Below are 18,188 nucleotides of genomic sequence, written 5' to 3' on the forward strand. Positions count from 1 at the left end.
CTCCTTTCTTTCTTCATTTTACAATTCTCCTTAATTTTCCCTTTTAATTTCTTTAGTGCATTTTAAAAGTATCCAACTGTCTCTGAGTCCAGGAAGATTTTTATCTTCATATCTATAAAAGCACATTTTGATGGGGTCATGCACTATTTCACTGTGAAAGTATGAAAATAAAAAATGTCAGAAGTTTAAATAATATTTGCAAAGTGGGAGAGATCTTCACTCAAGTTTTTCTCCTGTGAAGATCTCATTATTCCCACAGCTGACAAGTCTCTACAGATCTATAGAGTTACTGAAAACCCTTTGTCTCAGAGAAACATCTTCTGCAAGTCCCGTGGAACCATATATTTGAGGAATATTGAAAAAATCTTCACATGCCCAAAATAATGCAGGAAAAAATGGTAAGGGTCAGACAAAAACATAAAGATACTATGCAGGAAAAAAAAAAAAAAAAGTAAGATTTTATGGTGGTCAATATTTATATGTTCTTTTTACTTAAAGACAAAATAGTTCCCTAAAGGCAATCCCCACAGACACAGCTACAAACATGAAATAAAATGAATAAGGAAATGGTTGGTTAGGAAAATAGTGAAGAATTTAATATCTTTTCACATAGAAAAAATGCAAAAGAGAAATTAATAGATGTCTTTGTTTTGTTAAAAACAAGACCAGTTTTCTCTTTCAGTGAATTTTCCTCTCAGCTAAGTGCCTTCTAAGTGCCTGCGTATTTTTCTTGGACACTGTACTTGGTGCTGATAAGAGGGCCAATGGAATGCTGAAAAAGCTTGTGTTTAGATTGACTACTATGGTAACCAAGGTTGACTGATAATGGGACATTTTTGGAAGGAGGGGCAGATGGATAGGTGACTAAAACTGACGAACTGAGTATTCCATTCCATAATCATCATACTCCCTATATAAGAGGGTGATCACAAGGGTGTAGCTCCCTTCGACCATGGCTGGCATTTAAGAGGACCCTCTCTGCATGCCTGCGATCTATAGGCCTCAGGACCTGAACCCCTGAACTCCAGTTTCCAGTTTGCTGTGAAGTTCCTCCATGACTTCTGGGTATCTGCCCTGCAGCTGCTGGAGCCTCCAGCTTCGCTGACCCAGCTCTGCCGCCACTGGAGTGATGCCAACTTCATATTGGGCATTCAAGATTGGGTTTGTATATTTTGTATATATTCTCTATTTATTAGTAGCATTAGTAAAACCCTTTAAAACCTTCCAACTCAAAGTCTAAGTCTCTTGTCCTTCCACCTTATCTTCGTTATCATCTTTCCGATCTAAAGGAAAAGGCAGAGAGAGGGTAAAGGGGTAACAGAGAGTGTCTGCAACAGTTTATTGTCACCTCATGTTAAACCTTGACAACAGAAAGAGAAAACAAAGTAGCTATCAAGAAAATGAGAGTTTCCTTGCAAAAGGAAAGAAGTCTTGGAAAATGGGGAGTGTGGGTGCTGAGTGAAGCATAATATTTGGAAAATTTCGAAGACAATTGATGGGAAGATGTTCTATAAAAAGAAAAAAAAAAAAGAAAAAAGAGCAAGAAAGAAAAAAAACACTGGATTTAAGAGTTATGTCAAAAGCAGGAAGAGGCTATGTGAATGGAGGTTGGTATTAAAGAAAAAATAACAGGAGAGAGAAAGGAAACATGTACAATTAAAACAGACAAACAAGCAACAAAAAAACCCCCCCCACACAGAAAACTGAGAATAAGATACTGAAGTTGAAAAGACTCGTAATAGAACTTGTAAAATAATTCATAATATATCCTTCATTTTGCACAAAATACTCAAAATAATGAAAATTTAAGAGTTCCTCTGTGGCTTTCCTGAGCAATAGAGGAAAAATCAAAAACAAGAAAAGACAATGAAGGTCAGCAAAGTGACGCACAAATGGATGGTGGGAGGGAATTTGCAGATATGTGGCTTCAGTGAGACTTTCAAGAACAATGTATGATTTTACCCTGGTGTCTGGAATCAAGGCACTATTACTATCACTAGCACTATTAATACAACAACTGCTGAGAAGGCAGGTATGAGAAGATAAGAGAGGCCTTTTTGTTACCTTTATTTTTTTACCCTGAATAATTATAATATTTGAATTCGGTTAGTTAGTATGAAATCCATAGGTGTATATTTGTTGGCTGCCTTTTTTTCTATGCTGTGACTCCATGATGCTTGACAGTCAGAAAATCTTACCTTCTGTCTCTGGCTTGTTCTGATACAGGTTTACCATTTCTAGGTCTGGGCCATCAGTGAGTATCTCTCCCTGGCTTTACTGGCTATTCATAGGAAACCACTGGGGGGATACATTGACAGGGGCTTCTATGAAGTTACTATCTCAGTATTACTAGTCTGTAAGTATCACACAGTGGTTCAAGTGATCCATGTTCATTTGACTGAGAGTTTTCATTACCTTGGAGCAACAGCTTTTTGTGAGTTTTCAAAACATCTGTGATGCTGATATCCGGTGAACAGGAATGTCACTATAAGATTAACACAACAAATATGGTGTGATAATGTAAAAAGAAGTGAAAAGGGTTTTTTTACGCTGTGATTTTAATGTATCTTCCCAATGTTACTCGATGAATCAGTTAATCATTATTAACCTTCTAACTTCTCTATCTGGCCAAGGCAAAATCAAGGATTTAAGGTCAAATGATTGTGGCCTTGAGTGATACAGTAGATTTATGTGTTTCCTTACCCAGCAACATTTTTACCTGTTAAGACCTGAAAACTCAGACACCCACTGTACAATTATGATTAAGAAAACACATCATTTCTCATCTCAGTATCTGACTTGGCACATTAAAATAAGGTATTTGATGTGTTGCATTATTCTGATCTTTCATGTATAAAATTATTTGCAGTTTAACCCTCATGATTTTAACAGACTTACATACAGAAAGTTACAACTGTATACTTGAGGCATAACTCTGAAAACTTTCCAGTTACTAATAACTTGAGTAATTTCTTGCACCTACAATAGAAAATAATACCTGTGCATAATTATAATTTTTTATTTAAGATGCTGTAGAGCATTAACTTTTATTGGCAGCCAAGACATTGAGCAAACAAATATAATTCATCTTGTCAATGTTCTTTACTGTGCAAGGTTTTGGAATAGATGATCATTGAAATTTTCTTCTAAGTGGCAGAACTAAAAGAAAATGCTTTCTACTTTTCTTTTGTTTGATGTAATGTTTATTAGAAGCAATTTGCTGCTGCAGAGATCCTTCTTATTATTTTAGATAGTTTTGTATGGCTCATAAAAACCTCCATTTTCTAAGCCGATTATTGATTTCTTGTCTGCATGACCTACACGTCAAACACAGAGCCTTTTTTTTTTTTTCAAAAACATTTTCATTAGCTGAACATTTCTAAAGATAAAGAGAGAGATACAATAACATATTAATTTCTACAAAATCTGGAAAATAAAGGAAAGATATTTTTGAACTAGCATTAATACTCCCTAAATACAAATTGTTTCTGTGTCAAAATAATGTTGACATCCCATATATACTCCATTCCTCTCCTAAAAAAAGCTGTAAATGAATTTTGTTGGAATTCCCTCAGTAAATGTCATAAATCCTAACATTGTTACATGGTTCCCTAATATGCTATTCATAAGTTTTTATGCTTTACTTAAAAGTATGGTTTTTTGCATGATAAAATAGGAAGAAAGGAAGGAAATAAATAAAAAAATAATCAAATATAATAACACAAGTTGTTATAACCCCAGGCACTACTTCTATTCCAGTGTGTTCAAAGAGTCTAAAACTATTTCTTTCATTTTATTTTTGCTGTTATCATCACCAAAATAACCTAAATGCCATTAGGAAAGAAAAGAATATAGTCCATGATGTGAGGGGAGAAAATAAAGGAAACAAATCCAGTACTGTAAAACAAGTTTTAACACCCTATTATAAATATGTAACATTAATAATTTACATAAGAAATAATGGTGTTTCTCTCTCCCTTCCTCCTTATTAATCAGGAAATATACCTGCTCATGAAATGTTTAATTCAAACTTTAAATTATTTAGCACCTCTTTACCTTCTGCTATAGGGAGAAGGAAACTCTCTTAAAAGCATAAACCTTTTGATAATTAGGATACTCCAGCCCTGTAATTTACTGAAAAATCTTTAAATTCTACACACTTTTGTTTTGGTCCTTAGTATATTTTAGAATATTAATTGCTTATTATGCTCTATAACTCAAGATGCCCCCAACACACATTGTTACAGATGCTCAATTTTTAGCATATTTTCAGTTTGTATCTCCTCGTCCTTTTTTTTCCTGCCTGTTGCCTCCCTTCTCTCGTTCTCTACAGCAGCAAAACTCATGTCTACCAGCTCTAAAATCTGTTTCTGTAGCACTTATTAACAGTTTATTATCAGCCTCACAGATTTTGTCCCAACCTTGTTTTGCAAAATTGTGTCTAATTTATGTTGAATAAATGTCCCCTTTCCTTTGTCAGGTTATGTGATAAAAGGCTAATTGCATTAAACAAAGACCTGACCAGGGTCAGAAAGACAATAACAGGTGAAGGAACCCCAGTGATCTGCCCAGTGAACTGAGGATACCAAGTCTGCAGCTTTTTGGACAGTCCAAGGACAATGACCAGCCCATGGGAATAAACTTTATTTCTATTGCCTGCACAAAGGGATAGGGAGCTGGCAGCAGCCTCCTTTCCACCAGACTGGGGCAGGAGAACTTGCCTGGGTCCTGAAGATGTCTGGAGAGAACAACCTCCAGAAGTTTGCCATACAATAATTCATTTTATTCTGAGGTTGTGTCCACTGTTCCTTAAGAAACTCTCTAAGTAACTAGCTGTCATCCTGTGTTCATATTTTTTGCACTGCTATGCTTTTCATACTGTTGAACTATTATGTCAGCTAAAGTATTTTTCACATCTGCCAAATACTGTGTTTTATTTTTTTCTCCTATGTGTAAAAAACTATGTGTTGTGTCATTACCTCTCTGCCCATCCCCACCCCCAATTCCCTGTCCCCCCCTTTTTTTTTTTCCTCATGTGAAATCAAGCTTTACATTCTGAATACTGGATTATTTCCTGCTTCATGTACATTCACTCATGCATTTTGTGGATTTACTTTTTCATGCACAGGGAAAAATCCATCAGAGTAGTGTCAGTTGCATCCTAGAAAATGCCTGTGCAGCAGTCTCTGCTACCCAATTAAAAGCATTAAAAAAAAAATAAATTCCATAGATTATCAAGGTATTGCTTATGCCTATGCTACTAAGATTAGTCTTCTCTGTAGGTAAACCGGTTGGGTCTCTGGTACATAGCAGCTGGCTCTAGCTGCTCTTCAGGTTTATGGTAGTATTCCTGACACCTTACAACGTACCTGATATATATACTTTATTTCAATCCAAAATGGTGGGGTTTGTGTGTGCAGCATTTTTTTTTGTTTGTTTTGGGAGTTTGTTTGTTTGGTTTTGGTTTTTGTTTTTGGTTTTCCATTATTGTTGGTTTGGTTTGGTTTTGGTTTTGCTTGTTTGTTTTTGGTTTGTGTTTGGGTTTTTTTGTGTTTTTGGTGGTGGTGGTGGTGGTGTTTTTTTCTTGTCGTTGTTGTTTTTTTAATAGTTTTCTGATCATCTTTGCCTTACTTTATTTTTCCACTCTGGTTAACTGCTTCACTCATTTTATTCCTGCTATCGTCTGTTACATGGGAAATGGAGATGAAGACTGCAGCAGACCTAGGTTTTTTTATAACTAGTGGAGGAGCAGGGAGTACTTCTGAGCTCTTGGGGAACAAGCTAACACTCAAATGGAAGTGACCTTAAAAAAATCTCTAGCTAAGATCTATCTTACTCATCTTTCTATATAGGCTTTTACATAGGCGCTTCCTGTAGTCAATGGATAAAATTAAATGCTTAACTTTTTGTAAGATAAATACCTAAAATATGTAAGAGACTTTGTATCTAAAAATACCCATATCCGCCATCAACTATGAAGTCAACTATCAAGTTTTCACTTGACTGTCATATATGCAGGCATCTGTACTTAAGAAGTCTGAGGTTAAAATACAAGCCCTCTCACTACCTGAATCCAAACTGATTTGGACTGTGCAACTTGAGCTTCTAGGTGGCACAAATGTTTTCAATTTGCTTATGCCAAAGCCTGTTAGAGTACAATTCTTCACTTCCATTATCCACTTTTTGTTTGGTATAGAATGTGATGAGTGTGCAACTAATATTCTATTATGTATGCTAAGGAATCTTCAGAGGCTCCACTCTAAGAGCTGTCCATCCCCCTTAAAATATGCTAATATAAACTATTCATATTTTACGTCATAAAGACCAGCAATTCTTAAACAATATATTACAAGTAGTTCAACATCTCCTTGTTGTCCAAAGCAATTCATTTGGTGTTGTATTGATCCACTCAAACAAGTGATTCCAAAAAGTCTTCATAAATTTTATGTTCTCTCCTTTGCACTGTCACCTAAGAAATATTACAGCTACTGTTCATGGCACAGGCTACAGAAGATTAGTTCAGCTTGTGTGATAAATAGATAATCAGTCATAAATCCTCTGAAAGACAACTAGCAAATATCTGGAAATGACAAAAAGGCTTGTTTAGACTCCAAGTTAGAGCTGATCTTCACAGATCAGATCTTCACAGTAAAGACAACACCACTTTTCAGCTGAGCAGGCTTACATATTCCTTCCCAGATTTTTCATATTTTCAATTTTTTGGAGTCCTTCCTGGGCATCACAGTACCATGTAATCTCTCTTTTACCAAACAGTTGCTATAACATTTCAGTTACAGAAGTGTCACAGAGGTATATCAAAACTAACCCAAACAAAGAAAAAGCTCAAACACACTTTGTTTCATGACAAAACTGAAACGAATGACAGAAACCAATTAGAAATGTGGGTGATCCAGAGTCAAACAAGACTTCAATAACATTTAATACCCCACAAGTTTGGTAAACCAGTCAGGGATGTTATTACTACAAGATAACTCACAAGAATGATGATCTGAAGTGTGCCTGTACTCAATTGCAAAGGGAAACTGTCACTCAAGGGTACCCAGAAGACAGAATTGCTCACCTGGGGAGACAGGGGAGGGACAAGGACTCACTCAAGGATATATCCAGAAGATATAATTTCTCACTGAGGGGGTGGGGAGAGGTGAGGAAGTTCAGTCCAGGGAAGTTTCCTTGGACGGCATGCCAGTTACAAGGGGAGAGTTTCTGATCATAGTCCCTCTGCTCTTAGGAAAACCTCTCAAAGGGCATCTCCAGTGGGGACCATTGATAACTGGGTCAGATCTAAGTTGTGGTTGTATATGAGCATGGTCCAGAAGCTTCTCTGGGGCTGAGGCTCCTTATTGGCTGAGGACCCTCTTTATTGACCAGGAGAGCCCACCTCTCCTGCTCCCTTAACTGAGGCTTGTACATGACTGAAGTCACTGTGCCCTGGGGGTTACATGAAGTCTGGTGCCCAACCAGTTTGCTTACGTGATGGCAGCCATAGTGGGGTGCAGGAAACACAAAAATAAGGGTGCAAAAGAACCAGCAGCTGCCATATTGAAAGACTTGGACCTTTTTGGTGTAGGTGCATCTACCACAAGTAGATATGAAAAAATCCTGTTATTACTAATTATTATTAATCCTGTTATTACTAATAATTATTAAATTATTACTGTGTAATAATTTAAACTAAAAAAAAAAAAAATAAAAAGTCCTTGCATTGTAAATGTTGCATAAATATTAAAATTAGAACTCTCACTCAATTTCAGGCACTTTAAGTGAAACCTGACTTTTAATCATATGAAATATCAAATTCTCACTCCATTACCTTTGACTTAGATCAGTCTCGCTTTATACCTAAATGGTTTAAAAGTTCACTTCATTGGTAACTAAAGATTAAATTTTTTAAAAGCCAGTGGCTCAGTGCAGGCTGTACACATGTAAAGAACAGACTTCAACAGAAAAGAAGCTGGGATTTCGAGGGAAATATGCAAAAAGCTTCAAAGTAAGAATACTGGAATATTATTAGTGTTCAATTAAGTGAATATTATTTAGTTTAAGCTGCCTCAATTCACCAAGCTATTCTTGGGGTAGTAGAAATAATAATATATGTGGTAAAACCACATAAAAATTATTGATTTATAATGTCCTAAAATACATTATTATTAGGAAAAATCTAGAATGTAGGAATGTAGAACAACTGTTGCTTGCTGCCCTCAGTCTGGTTCATGCTGAGTAGGAATTACTCCAGATGTAGTCTGATTGTAATCCATTTGAATTACTCCAAGTTATAACCGAACTCACAAGGTGACAACTTATTTCCAAAAAGCCAATCCATGAGCATTTTTAATTTGTTGGTAAAACTGATTTAAGACATCTCAATCTTTTTTTTTTTCTTTTTTTCTTCATCTGCTCTTACATATGCCAGCACCCACCTGTCTATGAGTAGCATAACTGTACATTTGCTAAGCCTAAACAAATAAAGAAACAAACAAAACCCAAAACTTAAAATAAAGCCAAATTTTAGTGACAAGAGAATTAGATTAATTCCATTTTATTTAATAAGGTATTTTGCTATTCAGTTTGAAGAAGCTTCATTTCTTCCTTTTTACGTTCGTAGGTGGAAGAAATGAAAATGGGTGAAGGAAATTTTACTTGTGTATTCCACATCATGGGATATATATATACTTACACAATATTTAACACCAAGATTCATGCCTGACAAGTAAACCAGCTACACCTAATAGTTTTCTTCTTGTAATGAAGTATAGAAGACTACTCTTGGCATATTATTGTGCATGGGCCAGCCTCTTTCCAACTTCTAATATTAGTCATTGCCAAAGATTTAACTATTTGGCTAATATTGTGGTCTGAACTACTGTGATAATACTTTTCCCCAATATTTTACACTTTTGTTCCTCTTACTTTTGTCAAGATTTTCTATATATTTTTCCTTCTACCTTTTTTTTAAAAAAAATTTAATAAGAATATCTAATAAAAATAGGAAAGGAAATATTTATCAACAGGATGTCAAAATTACACAAACAGTGAAGTTCCTTGTATGAAGTGATACACATTCTCAAAATCTTTCTAGGCATTGAATAAATAAACAAACATGAAGTAGTCAATAAATAGCTATGGAATAAGACAAGGATATTATTGATTTTGAAAGAGAGTAATTAAATTGTTATTGAATATATATTAGATCTTATTTTGGTTGATGTTCAGTATTAGTACAACCTCAATAAAAATACATGATGCATAGTAATATTATGTATCCAATTTGTTATTGCTGGAAAAGGTAAAAATTTCTAATTATTTAAGTAATTAGTTTCAAAATTTTCCCCTTGAACACTTCAGTGCTGCTTGTTAACTGATGTTATTCAGGCAATAATCATTAGGTATAAAACCCAGAAGCTAGTATACACTATAGCATGAAAGAGATTGAATCATTAAAATTAGATTTCCCCTCCCTCCCAAAGCAAATCCTGCAAAAAGCTTTAGAATTTGACCCTTGAAAAACTATTTACTGCTTATGTATCAGATCAATTATGCAAAATAGAATTTACATGGCCAGAAAATTTTATTAAATGTTTCTTCCCTTTCCCCTTCTCGCCTTCCCTCTTTGCCTCCTCTCCCTCTCCTCTTTCTCCCCATCCTCCTTTTGGTGTTGGAGGCAACACTAATAGATTTGTGGATGGCTTGCTTTCATGTTTTGAAAGTAATTAGATCATTTTTTGAAAATTAGTCCTAATTTGCATTTAAATTTGACAGTCATCATGATTAAAACCAGAATACAGGAATTGCACCTGTGTTCCTAGTTCTAGTGGCTTTTAACAGTATCTCACATTGAACACTCATTATGGTAATTTTGCTAAATGTGCAGAGTAAACTGATGTTTCATACAGCATGAAGTATGTGTCCAGAAAGAAAAACTTCAGTTTTAATTAAAAATTTTCTCATTGGTTTTGGACAGTCTGACTGACATAAACATGATTTGCTTTTATTTTTAGAACTTATGTTAAACCATATCCTTCCACCATGCTGGAGCACAGAGAGGAGCATAACTTAAAATACAGTTTAATTTAACAATTTCCAGAATAACTGTGGGTTTTTTTCTGTGTTTTTCTATCCTTTTAGTAGTTACAAACTTTCCTGTTTAAAATTGAAATGTCCCAATCCACATAAATTTCAACGTGCCTTTTTAATCTAATTTTATTGATAATAATAATTTCATTCCTGCTCCAGATTCTCCTCACTTCATTTCTTCATTTCATAGTTATTTTTTTTCAGGAAAATAAGAACAATTGGAGCAATGGAGCTTTAACTACTCTTCATTTTTGCTTCAAATCTCCTGTGGCATTGCCTTTCTTTCTCCTAATATTTATAAGCAGAAGTCTATTTGTGCAATCATTTGGTCCTTGACATCAAAATAGTACTGGATGTCTTCTAACTATAAACAGAAAAAAAAAAAGTTTTAAATGTTTTAAACATTTGTCAGTCTTTAAAGAAGAGTTTTATTTTTTATACTTATGTTAAAGATTGAAATCTATTAGTTGAATCATTAATTAAAATAATAACAATATGGGGTAAACAATTCCAGTTTGTCATGGAGACAGCCCAAAACGACTCCAAGTAAATTATAAGCTTAAATCAACTTTAATTTTGCAACTGAAACCAAAATCAAATGGCAACCTGAAACCAGTGAGAACCAGGGGACAGGGAGGGAGTGATCCAGAATCAATCAATACTCTGATAACATTTAACAAACTGCATGTTAAATATATCAATCAGGGATAGTATTACTACACAAAAACCATAAAAATTATGATTCAAAGCATGCTTGCACTCACTTCAAAAAGGCCTCTAAGACTCAAGGATATACAGAAAATGTAATTGCTTGCCTATGGGTTGGGATCCAAGGGACAACTCAAGGATAGAAATAATCACTCATCAAGGAGAAGGTGAAGACACTCAATCCCAGCAAGTCTCTGGGAAGACCACTCAAAGGTGGTCTTTGGTGAGGGCCTCATTTACAGCTTGGTTGGACCTGAGCTGTGGTCATATATGGGCATGGTCCAGAAGCTTCTCTGGGCCTGGGGCACCTTGTTGGATGACAACCCTGTCTGTTCCACTCCTCCTGCTCCCTCAATGATCTCAATGATCCTTTTTAGTCCCTTCCAACTCAGGACATTCTATGATTATAAGGTGCATACATGGCAACAGCTGTGGTAGGGCAGAAGAGGCACCAAAGTAAGGCACGGAAGAGCCAGCAGCTGCTGTGTTGAAAGTCTTGGACCTTATCAGGGTATGTGCAACTGCCACACAACTAATCAGAACAAACCTCTTTGTTTTGTTTATTTCCTGATAATAATGAATGCTTTAATATCTGAAAGCACGTTAATTATACCTCTGATTAACCAGAGCAATTTGTTATCACAGCATTTTTATAGTTTCATACATTTCACAAGAAGCTACAGTGTACAGTTTGTGTAGATGAGATAAAAATTCCACAGTAACATTTCCCTGTTGAAAATGGTGGTGGTAGAGATTTTTACAGCCATTTCCTCTTCACTCCAAAGAAAGGAAAGAATGACTCGAAAAGAGTAAGACCATATTAAAGTGCTCACATTGTTAAATGAAGTGGTTAATAACAGCAAAAGAAACTGTTTCCAGATGATTTCAGATGACAAGCTCAGTGAGCATAAGTGGAAATGAAAAAAAAACCAAAACCAACAATGCAGAGTAGACGTTAAAAAGTACCTTTTCACCTGTAGAATAGTAAACTCACAGAACTGTGTAGCAGACAAGGATGCTGACTTAGAAATATGAGGATCGGTCAAGGAATAATTAGAATAGCTCCAGGGAATGAAGTTTAAAGAGGTGCTTTTATACAGGCTCACAACTTTCCTGCTCTGCCCTCCCTGATTTTTTCTGTTTTTATTGCATTGCCTTCACCCCACTGTTTTCAATATTGCCAACATTTGTGATTTAAACATGTAAATTCATTTATGGATGGATTTTGTTCTTGGTTAAAATAAATAAATAAATAAATAAATAAATACAGTATATACACAAGAAAAAAAACATGCAGTGGAATGAGTACTCTTATGCAGAAACCAGGAAAACATCTTCACAGATTTGATGAGTATGAAAACTTCTCTAATGTGATATTTAGTCTGATAAATTATTAGAATATTTTAAAATTAGAATTTCCTGTTGAGAATATGATACCTATCATGGATTTAACAATCATATAAAGAGGTCTTAAAAGTCTGAATAATTGAAGTATTTTATTTGCTATATATTCTGTCTGGCATATATGTTGATAACTTCTAATAAAATCAAGTAAAGACTTAAATTAAAAAAGTAATTTAAAAAAAGATTCAGTAGCTAGTATCCTATTGAATATGGTCAGATTTAGATGCATTAGTGTTGAACACCTTTCTTAGATTTTCCTATGATATAGTCACAAATGGCTTGATACTTCAGGAAAAAAGAAAATTTAAATATGTTGCAGTCTGAAGTTGAAAGAACTTGAATCTCTGTTTGCTTTTCAAATTCCAACTCATATTTTCCATTATTTTTTTTTTCCTCCCCCCATTCTAATCCATTAATACCATTCTCAAATTAATATAATGATGGTGGAATTACCCTAAAAATTTAACTGAGGATTTCATTTGGAACAACATGGAATAGGAAACTTTGAAGATATAACAGAAAGTGATGGTCACTGAGATATTATTTTTAGTTTTAGAAGTGGCTTTGACCAGTACTTGCGTTAGAGCTCGTACATAACTAAATTCCCTATACTTAGGAAATTTGTACTGAAAAAAAAAAAAAGTAAACAACTAAACAAGCATGTGTTCAGAACTAAGTTGTGTCTAAGTGCAACAGACTATTAAAAATATTTGGACTCAGCTGCCTAAACAGGGGCAACTAGTCTCATTTTAGACACGTAAGCATATTTCACCCCTAAAATTTTCATCATTTAATTATTTGATTTACACTGAATGCATGATCAGTTTGTCTCTAATAAAGGTAGAAAAAATCCACGAGATGATGTAACTTAATTTAATTACAGACAAAATTAAGGATATTTTTGTCAACCACTAAGTTGTTTGTTTTTTTTTTTTTAATTTGAATTTCATGCCATGTAGTTGAAGAATATTGTCCTAGCAATTTTAGCTGTTTGCAAAATACTTAAATTCAGTAAATAAATCTAGATATTTTCTATAGAGAATTATTTATTACTGATAGTTTAAATATATGTGCATTTGTGCTAAGTAATTAGTATTACATATATTTGCTACTTAAGGAGGATCAAGTTTACACAGTACCAAGAGAAGAGCAGAAAGCTGCTGGCCCAGGTAAAAAGTCCTTCTGATGAGCTTCTTTATTTGTTCATTTATTCATGTTTTTGTTCTGTTTTAGCTTCTGCATACATTATTAGTCTTTCATATTTTGCCAACACACTGGCAGTTCTGTGAGTCTATCCTTCCACCCCTGGTATATCATAAAGTTCACCTCGTAAGGATATATGACTGATCACCCTTGGATGATCATCACCAAGTAAAGAGAAGTGCTAATTCTAACTTACCACATGGGAAACAAAAGACACATTGCCCCGACAAAAGACAAAATAGTCTATGTCCAGTGAAAGCTTCCTAATGAAGATGGTGCTGACTCTGGGGATAGAGAAGCTGCAGAAATACTCCTGCATAACAACAAGGATGATATTCTACTGTTTATGTGAGAGTATGGCACTGGCTCAGATACTGGGCTGAGAGGTTGTGCCAATGCCTCTTCCAGCATTCAGTCACAGTCTCACGGTTTTACTAATTCACAGTGACTGTTTGTAACTCAACCATATACATTCACTGAAAAGTCTCAAATATGTTCTGGCAAGATTACATAGATTCAACAGCACTATTTGTTGCCCAACAGCCTGAAGAAGGTATTGTCATTTCTGTGATTTTGTGAGTTCTATTTGACCTTTTACCACATATTTTGCTTCTTTCTAGAATTTGCATTCATGCATTCAGACAATCAGAAATAGGAACGGGAAACTGCATGATTCTGTATAATGATGTTTTAAACTGCACTTTATATATATATATTTTTTTTAACCATTTAAAAGGGTTTATGGAGTAGCATGTGCTATGATTCTGATTCTGTAAAGACTTAAATCCTTATTTCTCTCTCTTGTTTAAGTACTTCAGACTATACACATAGGCAAAGCTAAACATGAACATGTGTGGGTTTTGGAACATTTAACATTTTAATATCTCTACCGTGCAGGTTGCGCATCGACAAATCAGTGTAAATTATAGAGAGAAAAGGAGAAAAAAGTGTGTCTTGCAATTCGTGTTTAAAAAACTTAAAAGGTAAGATCCAATATGTTCAAGTAAATGAGTTTAATGTTTCTACACAGTTCTTAGGAAAAAGGAAAAAGAAAAATGCTATGTGTAATGACCACATTTTTAGCAAAACCCCACATTAGAAATATGTTCTATATGCTGTGCTTACACATAATTTTTTACCAAATCAGACTCAAATACCTAGGTCCATACCCCATTTCTGACACGATCAGTAGTGTCACCTGAGGGGGAGTATGAGGTCAAGGCAGGTTTCTAATGATTTCCATACTTGTACACACTGCCAGCCTTTGGAGAGCTTTCTGTGGCTCAGAATAAACAGAAGCCAAATGTTGTATATTCGTATGTGATTTCATTCAATAAACTTTTGAACCTATGCTTTTATTTTTTTTTTTTTTTTTCCAAAATATCTTACAGAAAGCAGTTCCTGTTCCCTATGGAAATCAGACACCTGAGGACCACTGCATAATGAAACGCTTCATCTTATTGGTTCTAATGCAACACCCCCAGTTTCATTAGTATTTCTGTACTGCAAACAATAAACAAACAATCCTCAAACATCCTCTTCAGGATACTCGCAATTTAAAAACTTTGATCATCTTTCCAGTCAGTTGTCTCTTTTCCAGGATGAAGAGACATAATCTATTAATTGGTCGTTGAGTGGAAATAATCCGGTATCATTCAATCCCGTCAGTGACTTTTCCTGCCCTCTCTGACTGTTAAATCCTACTGTTTTTCTTGTTTTTCTCATTTCCTATTAATTATCTGTGACCTGCTTTTTTTTTTTTTTTTAAGCTATCTTTGAATATCAGTTTAGACTGTTTTTCAGAATATTTGTTGTAAACTTTTCAAAAAGAATTATTTGTATGTCCAGAATAAATTACACAAAACCAGATTATGACTTTGACCTTGTGGTAGATGTTGTGAGAGAATTAATTCTAATGAATAGTCTTGACATTTTAAAGTTCAAAAAACTGATACTTAGAATAGAAAATTAAAGAAAATTAACAAATATGTAAAGTTATGAGCATGAATATTAATACCACCTATATAAGCTCATATCAGTTTAAAGATAATCACTTGGAAATTTAACAACTTTAAAATGAAAAAAAATAAATTGTTTATTTCAGCTTAATTGAAAGTGTGTTTCTAAGATACTTTTAGGCTTAGCTGTTACTAGAAATTGCAGTTAAAAATGATACTTGTTAAGTTGGGACTGCAGATACAAATAATGAAAAAAAGTACCTTGTATCTGTGATAGTCACAGTTCCACTTACTTCTACAAAGGCATTAAGGTACTCTCAAAGGCATTGTCAACATTTATTTTAATAAAAATAGCTTACTATCAAGAGAACAAATTTCTGGAACCTAGACAGACAAGATAGCAGAATTCTAAGGAAAATTAGGGAATCCATTCTCCAGTTTCCTAAAGCTCTGTGTGTATACATTCATTAGAGAGAGTATACAGAAAAAAATCTCCCATCAGCAGATGTTAACATCACCACCATCACAAAACAGAAAAAGCAAACGTATTTAAAAGGATGTTGTTAAGAAGCACTTTCCTAAGCTTAATCCTTTATTGCCGTAAGGCTATTAGTAGATTTCAGAGTGGATTCCCTGCTGTGTTGTGCTAGTAATTAGGAATGCAAACAACAAGAGAGGTATAGATAGAGATCTCTATTATTTATGCTAAACCCTGAGCTACAAAAATAAATAAATAAATAAATAAATAGGTAAATAAATAAGTCTATAAATAAATTCCTCTCCAAAAAAGCAGTGTTCCAGGGGCTTGCGATCCTACATTGTAGCTGTTCCGCTGCAACATCAGAGTCCTTTAAACAGTACTCTACTACCTGGTGGAGAAGCAGGCTGGATGAAGCACTTTTTCACAAAATCTGTCACCTGCATTGATAAGCTGTCATGATTTCAGAAAGTTAAAAATGTAAAAGGTGTCATGAACATGTTTAAGAGAATAATTTGGTTTGATTTTCTTCTTTGCTATTGGTAAATCTGCAGGGCCTGTGGTTTGTGCTAAATGTTCTGCGTGCCATGGGAGTAGGTAAGAAGGAGGTTGAATATCATGGATGACAGCAGCAGTTTCTCTAAAAAATTCTATTTCTGTCAAAGCTATCTGTATGTCTGCTACCTAACAAGAAGGAAAACCAACTGGAGAGAAATGAGAGAGGAAACTTCACTGGGACTAGATGTGTTCCCATAGGGTTATAGACTTGAAAATGAGGCCATCATACCTCAAAGCTCCTGTATGCCACAGATAGAAGATGTGAGGAAAGAGACCCAGAACACAAAGAATGTGTCACCAGCCCTTCATTCTGACACTGCTTTAAAAATCAGTAGTACTTAGTGGCTGCTGAGGGAAGTATTCAGGAGATGTAAACTGCATGAAGAAATTCAATCTCTGAGACACATAAACAAAAATACAAGATAAATAACACTAGGAATGTAAGCAGTGGGGAAACCAGACTAGGGTTCTGACTTAAATTTCCTTTGGTTTTGTTGTTTTCACTTAGGCAGCAAAAAAGCCTGACCTGTTGTTTCAACTTTGTAACAAGATGTCTGCCCTTAAGCACTGAATAATAAATCTTTTCTATACTATTGAGACAGTTCCATAATATGAGGCCAAAATGAAACAAAAAAATGTTGAATCCACAGTTAATCTAGAAATTGCTACTCCAGAAGAGGTATTAAATCTCCATGAACAATGACAGGTATGTACACTGAAGAAAAATATGCCTAGGGTGCTGGGGACCGATTCTTGCAAATTGTAGGAGGACCTGATTATTTTCTGATGATAAATTTTAGGAAGATGATTAGTAGCTCCTGTGGCTGTAAGCAAGCCTTAAAATGTCATGTGTGCTTAAGCAGAAATTCCAGGAAACGAACTATTCATATATATCACTCAGTGATTTCTGGGGATGGAAAACCAGAGTAGATAAATAATTGGCATTAAAAGGACATAGGGAGGTTAAAGTTGCCTCATCCACTGGTGGATCTCAGCTTGAAAAATATATTTAATCATCAAGTTTTTGCTAATATAAATTTTTTATGGCTGTTGTCATAATACTCAGCCTTATACATTATGTTGCATAGCTGCTCCATACTTGAAGCCCTGAATTACAGGGAACATATGTGTAGTCTGTAATGGTAAAGAAATCATAATTTTTTTTCTGCATTTTTTTGTAAAGATTAGAACTGAATAACTGCATAGATGATTTAGAGAGGAATTTTGATAAAATATCTCTTTATCCTATCAGAAAGCCATTTCTTGATGGCAGAATGCACCAATATGAGGCACTCAAACTGTTCTAGAATAAGCTGACATGTCTGCTTTGTACAGTGCAAATTAGGTGAAGTCTCAAAGTAGTAGTTGCATTAGAAGTTAATTCAGTCTTTTTATGCCTACTGCCATGTACACAATTCAAAATCCATCCATTGTACTTTACTATGGGAATTGTGCCTTGTGTTCTGATATGCTGGACAGATAATGTTTGGCAGAATTTCTTCTGCAATTAATTATACATCAAAAATGCACAGGACAAAAGGAAATTTGCTAACGGGCGCTCAAGACTGAAGAGTTTCTTTTCAGTTATGATATTATGATAAAAGTCATGTGTTTGTGCTGAAGAGGGAAGACGGCATACGCAGATACATTAGTGAAAAACAAAACACAATTATTTTCAATGTTTTTTCACCATAAAAATTAGAAGATATTATTTTGCTGATGATACTTATTAGGTACATGACAAACACCTGCGCTTTCACTCGTTTCACTTTGTTAGCAAAGTATAC

At 34.7% G+C, this 18,188-nt stretch overlaps 1 long non-coding RNA gene across 1 annotated transcript; it reads left to right on the top strand.

Moving 5' to 3' along the window:
* Positions 1 to 804: 804 nt before the first annotated feature.
* LOC110361204 (uncharacterized) lies at positions 805 to 15,506 on the top strand. The gene is made up of 4 exons (XR_002417649.2): positions 805 to 1,161; positions 2,227 to 2,356; positions 4,481 to 14,390; positions 14,799 to 15,506. It is a non-coding gene; the product is annotated as an uncharacterized LOC110361204 (long non-coding RNA).
* Positions 15,507 to 18,188: the final 2,682 nt, after the last annotated feature.

The sequence above is a fragment of the Columba livia genome, chromosome 1, assembly GCF_036013475.1.
Source record: "Columba livia isolate bColLiv1 breed racing homer chromosome 1, bColLiv1.pat.W.v2, whole genome shotgun sequence".
Taxonomy (NCBI): Eukaryota; Metazoa; Chordata; class Aves; order Columbiformes; family Columbidae; genus Columba; species Columba livia.